The following is a 10272-nucleotide window of genomic DNA, read 5'->3' as shown; positions in this document are numbered from 1 at the left end:
AGCGTTGGCCTGCAGACTGAAGGGTCTCAGGTTCGATTCCAGTCAAGGGCATGTATCTTGGTTGCAGACACATCCCCAGTAGGGGGCGTGCAGGAGGCAGTTGATTAATGTTTCTCTCTCATTGATGCTTCTAACTCTCTATCCCTCTCCCTTCCTCTCTGTAAAAAATCAGTAAAATATATATTTTTTAAAAAAGAACCTTCATATTAAAAAAAAAAAAAGTGTGCTCTTGCCCTAGTCTATGTGGCTCACCTGTACACCAAAAGGTCACGGTTCAATTCTTGGTCAGGGCACATACGCAGGTTGCATGTTTGATCCCTGGTCAGGGTGCTTACAGGAGGCAACCAATTGATGTCTCTCTCTCTCACACACATCATTGTTTCTCTCTATCTTTATCCCTCTCCCTTCCTCTCTCTCTAAAACCAATAAAAACATTTTTTAAATGTGTGCTCTTTACCCAATTTCCTCCATCAACAACTTCCCATTTATCTTCTTTTTGGCACAAAATTCTTTAAAGGTGTTGTCCATATTTGTAGTCTCCAATATGTCTTTCTTATTCACTCTTAACTATGCCCATCACAACTGGTTCATTCTAGATTATGAATGGCCTGGATGTTGCTAGTTTCAAGGGTCAGTATTCAATCTTTATTTATTTGACTCTTGATGGCGTTTGATTCTTTCCTTGATACACCGTCTTTTCATGGCTTACATGGCACTAAAATTCTTTATTTTTCTCAAATTACACTAGATGCTTCTTCCCAATTTCCTGTGCTTGTTTTGTCTCTCAGCCTGTTTGTAGTGAGCTCAGATACTTAGTCTTTGCTCTCCTTCTCTAATGATTTCTTTCAGTTCTCATGGTTTTAAATACTATCTATGGGTCAATAAGTTCAATGTACTTACTTCTAATCAAGATATTTTTTATGATCTAGAGACTTCTCTATCCATTGTCTGCTTGACATTTTTATTTGCAAGTCTATTATTTATCTCAAATCAGTATGGCTTAGAGAAAATTCCTTCTTAGAAACATTGTTCTCTAGCAGCTTTTGTGTTTCATTTTATAGCAAATTTATCCCACCAATTGAACATGTCAAAATCCTTGAATTCAAGTCATTCTTGACTCATTTCTACCACTATTTATTCCATCAGAAAATCAAAGTTAATGTAAAATCTGACAATTTTCCCCTTGTCTGAGTCACCATCATCTTACCTATATCTCTGCCACTGCCTCCTAACCAGTTTACCTGTTTCTATCTTTGCTCATGCACACAATCTCTTACCAACATAGAAATGGGGCTGACTCTTTAAACCACAATCAGATCATATCATGCTAATATAAAACATGCTATGACTCTGTCTTTTACTTTAAATATAAAAGTCATGAAATGACAAGAAGTCTCTGTGTGATTCTGATTCCTATTACCTTTCTGACGTCATTTCCTGACTACTCTTCTTCTCACTCTGCCACAACCATGTTGGATTCCCTGAAGATCAGTGAACATGTCAGGCACCCTCCTATTACAGAGTCTCTTTGTTCTGCTTGGTCTACACTTCCCCAAAAATATCTGAATTGGTAATTTTATCTTCTTTAAAGATTTTTGAAAATTTACTTTCTTAATGAGTCAATCCTAAACTGATTTTCCTATTGCTCATCCTTCCATATATATCATGGCATCTCAAGTATAAACATATACTATATATATATATATAACTTATCACCTAAAATACTATACATATACTCTTTGTTATAGTTGTCATCTGTGAATAGAGATTTTCTTGTTAATTTGTTCATTTTTGCATCACACATACCTAAAAGACATATTAGCACATATTTATTGTATGGATAAATTAGTTTTAATGGGGAAATGACATGATTCCTTAGAATTTTTTTTATCTTTCTATCATAGGAAATGGCCTCTGATTTGCCTACATCTTTCTTGTAGGATGACTCTCAAAACTAATAATGACTATGACATTGAATGTTTATTGCATATATTTAATGTGCCAGGTCCCAAACTAAGCATTTACATATAGCGTATCACACAAAACCTCCCCTATAGAAACTGCTAATAGTTTTAGCTCCAGCTTGCAGTTGGAGAAAGTCATAAAGAAAAAAATAATAACAATGCACCTAAGATCACAGTTTTTATATGAAACTTAGATTAAATTGAAATTTAGCATCATTGATATTTGCTTTATGATATTTTTATCTATCTTTGGTTTATTTATTAGAAGATATTGTGTAAAAGATCTTGATAATGCCAATAATTATATACTTATTTTGAAATATGAAAAGGTTTTAATTTCTAAGAAATCCATTATATGCCTAAATATTCTCAAATATTTTTTCAAATATTTTCAAGAAACTATTAAAATAACTTTACAGAAGATACAGAACAAATAAATCTTGTATCTCATAAAATTAATTTCAAAGTATACTATAAATATATACAACACAATAATTAATACAATTTTTAAATGTTTATTTTTCAATTAGTTTACATTCAATATTATTTTGTATTAGTTTCAGGTTTATAGCATAGTGGTTAGACAATAATATACTTTATAAAGTGTTCCAATATTTCCATTACCCATGTAATACCATACATAGTTATTACAGCTGTATTTTACACCCCATAACTATTTTGTAACTACCAATATGTATTTCTCCATCCCTTCACCTTTTTCACCCGGTGCAGTGCCCCAACCCCCCTCCCCTGTTAGTAATACTCTGTGGAGCTGGCACAGCCAATTCTTTTGCAGTATGAGGCTACTTAAGTCATTATAGAATAAGAGTTTTAATCCTGGCACAGAAATACTGTTTAGGAATCTATTTCAATATGAATAGACTATTTTTATGGTTATTTCCTATAAATGCAAACAATCATATTTTTATGGATTCCACTTATTAAAATGCTCAGTGAAACTGAGCACTTGTGTCTTTTCCCATTTTACAAGGACAGAGAAAGCCCAACCATGTGTTACTTTCTATTCTGAGCTTAAATATGAAATTTATGTTTTACTTTTAAGAAGGTATAGACTTGTTAAGTAAACTGCACAATGGATCAGTTATTTTTTCAAATGATTATGGTAAAAAAGAATGGAAAATATGAGTGGTTGGATAAACTTACACTATATTTCTGATTCAGTTGAAATGATAAATGAAAAGCTAAATTGGGTATTTCTAGTCCTACATAGTTACAACAAGTCATTTCCAAAGACAAAAACAATAACAACAACAAGAAGAAGAAAACCCCACACTTCATTGTATTAATTTGAATTTTATGTTATTTGCATACTAAAATATTTCACATTTCATCTACTAGCTTTTTTAGCTAGTTGGGTTTTTAGACAGAGAGCTAGATGGCAGCTAAATATATCCTAGCTCTCATTCTACTATTGTTGATTTCTCTCACCTTGAGAAAAACGGGGTTGACAGATATAGTTCATTGCCTACTTTTGTAAATAAAGTTTTATTGGGACAGAGCTGCATTAATTTGCTTATATATTGTCTGTGGCTACTTTCATTCAGCAGTGGCCTAGTTGAGTAGTTATGGCAGGACCATCTAGCCTGCCAAGATTGAAATAGTTGCTATCTGAACCTTTATAAAAACTATTTGCAAACCTCTGGTTTAGGTGATTTCTGACTCCCGTAAATTTTTAATTTGTACAATTCTACAATTCTCTGTGGTCAATACTGCAAAAAACTGTAAGTACTTGCTACATATTAGACTCATGGTTTATTTAAAGGTATAATGAGCCATTCCTGTTCTCAACAATATCTTGAGCAATACTGTGCATATCCTATCTATAAAACAGTAATATGCAAATCATCACTCTGCTACACTCACTAGCCACGCCCACCGGCCACGCCCACCGGCCAATCAGAAAGGGAATATGCAAATACACCTAACCAAGATGGCTGCAGCCTCGGAGAGCAGCAGTTGTTGGAACTGGGATATTGGAGCCGAAGATCAGAGGGGAATATCAGAGCCAGCAGGGGTCCCCCACAGGTGATCAGAGCCAGCTGGGGGTCCTGCCCAGAGCCCAAGCCTTGGCCAGAGGCTTGCAGCCTTGGCCGTTGGGGCGGAGCCTGGTGATCGTGGCCTGGTGATCAGAGCCAGCTGGGGTCCCCTGAGGGTGATCGGAGCCAGCTGGGGGTCCCTGCCCAGAGCCCAAGCCTCTGCCAGAGGCTTTAGGCCTTGGCTGGGGGTGGAGCCCTCCAGCGGAGCCAGCTGGGGTCCCTTGCAGGTGATCCAAGCCAGCTGGGGGTCCCTGCCCAGAGCCCAAGCCTCTGCCAGAGGCTTGCGGCCTTGGCCGCTGGGGCGGAGCCTGGCAATCAGAGCAAGCTGGGGTCCCCTGTGGGCGATCGGAGCCAGCTGGGGGTCCCTGCCCAGGGCTGGAGGCTTTAGGCCTTGGCAGGGGTGGAGCCGGAGATCACAGGAGATAGGTGTGAACTACAGAGGAAATACCTTTTCTGACCACTCATTGGCTAAGCTCCCTGTATGCCACTGGTAATATTCTTAGTAACTTGGGTATAAGAATCCAAAAAAGTGATCTAGGGCTTTTCCACCACACTCCTGGAGAAAAAAATGAAGGTCCGCTGCTGGAGGGCTAAGAAATGTCATAACCTGCCCTACACGGTTTGGCTCAGTGGATAATGTCTAGGTTTGCCAACCGCAGAGTCCAGGTTAGATTCTGATCAAGGGCATGTACCTAAGTTGCAGGCTCCTCCCTGGCTGGGGCCCAGGTCAGGGCTCAGGAAGGAGGCAAGCAATCTAAGTATTCCTCTCACTTTGATGTTTCTCTCTGTCTTTCCCTTTCTCTTTCACATTCTCTAAAAGTCAATGGAAACATATACTCAGGTGAGGATAAAAAAAAAAAAAAGAAAGAAATGTCATCCTATCTAATTAAAGAGTACTATGCAGATTGTTCATCATTGCAACACACAATATAGCTGCCCCCATGGGTCAAAGATCCTGCCCCCATGTGGACACAAGATGGCAACCACAAGATGGCCAGCAGGAGAGGGCAGTTGGGAGGCACCCAGCCTGCAAGGGAGGGCAGTTGAGAAGGACCAGGCCTGCAAGGGAGGGCAGTTGGAGATGATCAACCCTGCAGGAGAGGGCAGTTAGGGGTAACCAGGCCGGCAGAGGAGGGAAGTTGGGGGCAAACAGGCTGGCAGCCGAGTGGTTAGGGGGTGATCAGGCTGGCAGGCAGAAGCGGTTAGGGGCAATCAGGAAGGCAGGCAGGCAAGCAGTTGGGAGCCAGCAGTCTTGGATTGTGAGAGGGATGTCCGACTGCCCTTGAGGGGTCCCATATTGGAGAGGGTATAGGCTGGGCTGAGGGACAACCCCCCGCCGTGCACGAATTTCGTGTACCGGGCCTCTAGTCAATACATAACTGGGCATACTAGGTAGCATCTGCTAAGAAAGTGTTGCAAAAGGCATGGGCATTCAGGAAATTCATCATTGAAGTAATCACTGAGTAATAAGGCTGGCAGATAAGGCTTTTAGCAAAGGTGGAACTTGAATTTTAAGATAGAAAGAAAATGAATGTATTGAATATCAACAATTTATCTTCCTTCCCATCCCTGTACTCAGACACTGCTAAATCACATAACTCTCTCCTTGGTTCCCTGATATCATCTCACAATCACATTATTATAGTTACACAAATTGGAAATCTTAAATACAGATTTTACATCTGCTGCAATTAAAGGGCCTGAACTATCAAAGGTATAAGAATAATGTGTCTATGCCTGTGTGTATTTGTGTGAACGTAAGCTTTCTAATAAAAGAGTAACATGCAAATTAACCACCACTCTGCTACACCCGCAAGCCACACCCACAAGCCATGCCCACAAACCAATCAGGAGCTAGTATGCAAATTAACCCCAACCAAGATGTCTGCGGCCATGGAGCGAGCATGAGGGAGGCTTGGGTTTCCCTGGCGATGGAGGAAGCCAAGCTTTCCACACACCCTGGCGGGCTCAGGCCTCCACTCCAGGCTACAAAGTTTCAATTATAGAAGATAAATAAATCCCAACAGAAATGGCTGCCGCCATGGAGCGAGCATGGGGCTTGGCTCCGTTTCAGGCTACAAAGTTTCAATTGTAGAAGATAAATAAATCCCAGATAGCAGGGCCTCGGCTTGGGTTGCTGCGGGGCATGGCTGGCCTGCAAACCACCACAGGCCCCTCGCCCCAAGGGAACCCCCACCTGATCTGGGACACCCTTCAGGGCAAACCAGCTGGCCCCCACCCATGCAACAGGCCTCTGTCCTATCTAATAATCTAATAAAATAGTAATATGCAGATTGACCATCACTCCAACACATAAGATGGCTGCCCCATGTGGTCAAAGATCCTGCCCTCATGTGGACACAAGATGGCCACCACAAGATGGCCAGCAGGAGAGGGCAGTTGGGAGGGACCGGGCCTGCATGGGAGGGCAGTTGTGGGCAATCAGGCCAGCAGGGGAGGGCAGTTGGGAGGGACCAGGCCTGCAAGGGAGGGCCGTTGGGGGCGATCAGGCCTGCAGGGGAGGGCAGTTAGGAGTGACCAGGCCAGCAGAGGAGGGCAGTTGGGGGTGACTGGGCCTGAAGGGGAGGGCAGTTAGGGGCAAACAGGCTGGCAGAGGAGCAGTTAGGCATCAATGAGGCTGGCAGGCAGGCATCAATCAATCCCTGCAGGGCAGTCGGGAGGGACCCAGGCCTGCAGGGGAAAGTAGTTGGGGGGGACTAGGCCTGCAGGGGAGGGCAGTTAGGGGTGACTAGTACTGCAGGATAGGGCAGTTAGGGGCAAACAGGCTGGCAGGGGAGCAGTTAGTCATCAATCAGGCTGGCAGAGGAGTGTTTAGGGGGTGATCAGGCTGTCAGGCAGAAGCGGTTAGGGGCAATCAGGAAGGCAGGCAGGCGAGCAGTTAGGAGCCAGCAGTCCTGGATTGTGAGAGGGATGTCCTAGATTGGAGAGGGTGCAGGCTGGGCTGAGGTCCACACCCCCATCCCCGTGCTTGAATTTCGTGCACCAGGCCTCTAGTATTATATAATACACATATTTATACAAATACGCTTACACACAATTTACCCATTTGTAATTATTAAAATGTTTCTAATTATTATTTAACAAGGCTGCATTTTATATAAAGAAATGGGATGTCTTAAAATTAGTAAAAAGATAAAATACCCAAAATAAATACAAAATAATGGTGAATTACAGGATATTTCTACAGAAAATGTGTGATTTCCTTTTTAAAAAACTTCTCTTTTTAATTCTAGACAGGTATGGAAAAATCAGCATTGCTAATTTCTTATCAAATGATTTCTAAAACTGTTCTATATTTTCTCAAGGTAAATTCAGTAACTGGATCCAAGATGACTATGAATCTAGTAATTATTTGATATTTAAGCATTTTATTAAATGCAATTTTTAGTTTTGTTATGTGTGTATATTACTCCCACTGACAGAAGAAAATGCAGACTGGGGTGATAATCCCCATTAGTACAATGAAGGGAAGATGCTGCTGGAAAGGCTTCTTTATAAAAGCATTATAGGAACCAGGTTATACTGTAAATAGAAAATGCTTTGCAAATGTAACATATAAAACTGTTGACAGTATTTCTTTAGTGCAATAACATAATATTGCTTCCTAGAATCTGAAATTGCTATAAAAAACATAAATAGAAAGAAAATGAATAGAAAGTTTATAATGCTATTCAAGTTCTTCAATTGACTGGCCTAAATATTTTCTATATATTTGATAAACTTCCACTTAAAATCAGCTTTCAATTTTGTTACTGAAAAGAAATAGAGGTGATTGTTGTTACCTAAGTACATCAAAGGGTTTTAAAAATCTATGATGATGTTTAATGTACATAGAATTTTCACTATTTAAAATATTTTAAGGATACAATACAGCACACTAACCATAATATTATCTGGATTGGTTTAATTCCCAGAATAAACTAATTTAATTACTAGCTAGTGATATAATCTTTACTATTTTCTTTATTGTCCAAATAATCATTAGATTAATTCATCCCGATAATATCTTTCATTGTTTTAAAGTGCTGCTCAGCCAGTGTGACTGTCAGTTGAGCCTTCCCCTGTGCTCCGCAAGGTTGTCAGTTCGATTCCCAGTCAGGGCACATACCTGGGTTGCTAGTTCCTCCCAGCCAGGGCACTGTATGCATGGCAGTCGATCAATGATTCTCTCTCACATCAATGTTTCTGTCTTTCTGTCTCTCTATCCCTCCCTCCCTTCCTTCATTCCTTTCCCTCTGCATGTACTCAAGGTGAGAATTAATCCTATCTAATAATGAGGGAATATGCTTATTAACCCTCATGCTGTTGTAAAGATGGTGGGGCCCACAGCCAATAAGGAGGGGATATGCTAATTGACTGCCCTGCCCTCAAAGATGGTGGTGCCCACAACCACAAGATGGCGGCGCCCAGTCCCCACAGGCCTTGCCACTTGCCTGCCTTTGTAATCTCCCAGTCCCCTTAGCCCCCTAGCTGCCAAGGGCCTCCTGAGGCTCAGGTAACCAGGGCTGGCAGAGGCTTGTGCTACCGGCAGTGGCAGCAGCAGAAGTGTGTTGGGGGCATCACCTTCCCCTGATTGCTGGGTCACCCAGACTGTGAGAAGGGGCAGGCCGGGCTGAGAGACACCCCCTCCAGTGCATGAATTTTCATGCACCAGGCCTCTAATAAATAAATAACTTAATTAATTAAATTGTAATATGCTAATTAGAGCAGATGTCTTCTGGTCGTCCTTCCAGACAAAGCCACAGCGGCTGCCTGAGGCTCAGGCAAGCTGTGGATGGCGTCTGCCACTGCCAGGGCTGGTCTGAGGCTCAGGCAAGCCGCTGATGTTGGCTGCACTGCTATGCCTGACCTGAGGCTCAGGCAAGCCGCTTTTGTTGGCTGCACTGCTATGCCCAACCTGAGGCTCAGGCAAGCCGCTGATGTTGGCTGCACTGCTATGCCCGACCTGAGGCTCAGGCAAGCCGAAGATGGCAGCTGCCTCTCCAAGGGCCGACCTGAGGCTCAGGCAAGCCACGGTGGCTGCGAAGGCCGAGGCTCAGGCAGCCTTGGCGGCTGGCAGTGGCAGCAGCGGAGGGATGATGGGGGTGTTGCATTCCCCTGATCGGCCTGGTCGCCTCCTGCAGAGGGAGGCCAGACTGTGGCTTAGGCCTGCTCCCTGCTGTCTCCTACTGTTCCGTCAGTAGGATATCATCCCCTTAGGGCTCCCAGACTATGAGAAGGGGCATGCCTGCCTGAGGGATCCCCCCTCCCCAGTGTACAAATTTTCATGCACCGGGCCTCTAGTATATATATATATATATATATATATATATATATATATATATATATATATATATATATAATGTCCTCTGTACAGTATTTCCTCATTTAATCCTCACTAAGGTAATTTTTATAATTGCTATTGTTATATATTGAACCCTTAGTGTGCCCATCATTATGTTGAGTTATTGTTATATATCATCTTTCTCAGTAATTTCCACAACCTATTGAAATGGTATGATTACTATTCTGCTGTGTGTTTTTTTGTTTGTTTTTTTTTTAACAAATGTGGAAAATAATTATTAGGTAGCTTAGGGAGGAGGTTTTGGCTTTTGGTAATGGAGGGATAATCTACAGATTATAATTATAAACAATTATAGTTGGTATACAAGTAAGTGTGAATATGTGAAATGCACTTTATTGTATTTGTCTTATTGTTATTATTTCATAGCCTTACTTATGATTTATATTTTAGATAGTGATGGCTGGTAATTTAACCTACTTTTGCCTATCCCTGTATATGATCTAGAGCACTAACGTCTGACCAAAACCAACAGCACTATAGAAGAATCAACATTTGGGAAAAAAAAGAGCGACTCCAAGGTTCCTATTTTAATCAGTTTTTTTCCTAAAGGAAGTTTCAAGCCAGCACTCATGATAGGCAGCTAGAACTTGGGTAGAATTTGCAATTTTAATGTCTTTAGAGATTAGGGAACATATATCATGAGTACCACAGTGGCTGGCATGTGCAGACTGAAATTGTTCAAAGGAAAAAGCCAAAGATATATGGCCCCAAATTCTGCATGTAAACTTTTCCTAATTCTCCAGCTGGTCTCTGTTCTATGAATGCATGGGGCAGACTCCAAGCAGACCCGCTAATCATGAACAACTGAACATTGAGTTCAGTGGCTGCACTCTACATGCAAGATAGACTTTGGAGTTAAAGTTCAGCCAAGGTAACTGGCTGCTGA

Source organism: Cnephaeus nilssonii (genome assembly GCF_951640355.1).
Source record: "Cnephaeus nilssonii genome assembly, chromosome: 9".
Taxonomy (NCBI): domain Eukaryota; kingdom Metazoa; phylum Chordata; class Mammalia; order Chiroptera; family Vespertilionidae; genus Cnephaeus; species Cnephaeus nilssonii.
The sequence above is the reverse complement of the archived record's forward strand: the minus strand, read 5'-3'. Positions refer to the sequence as shown.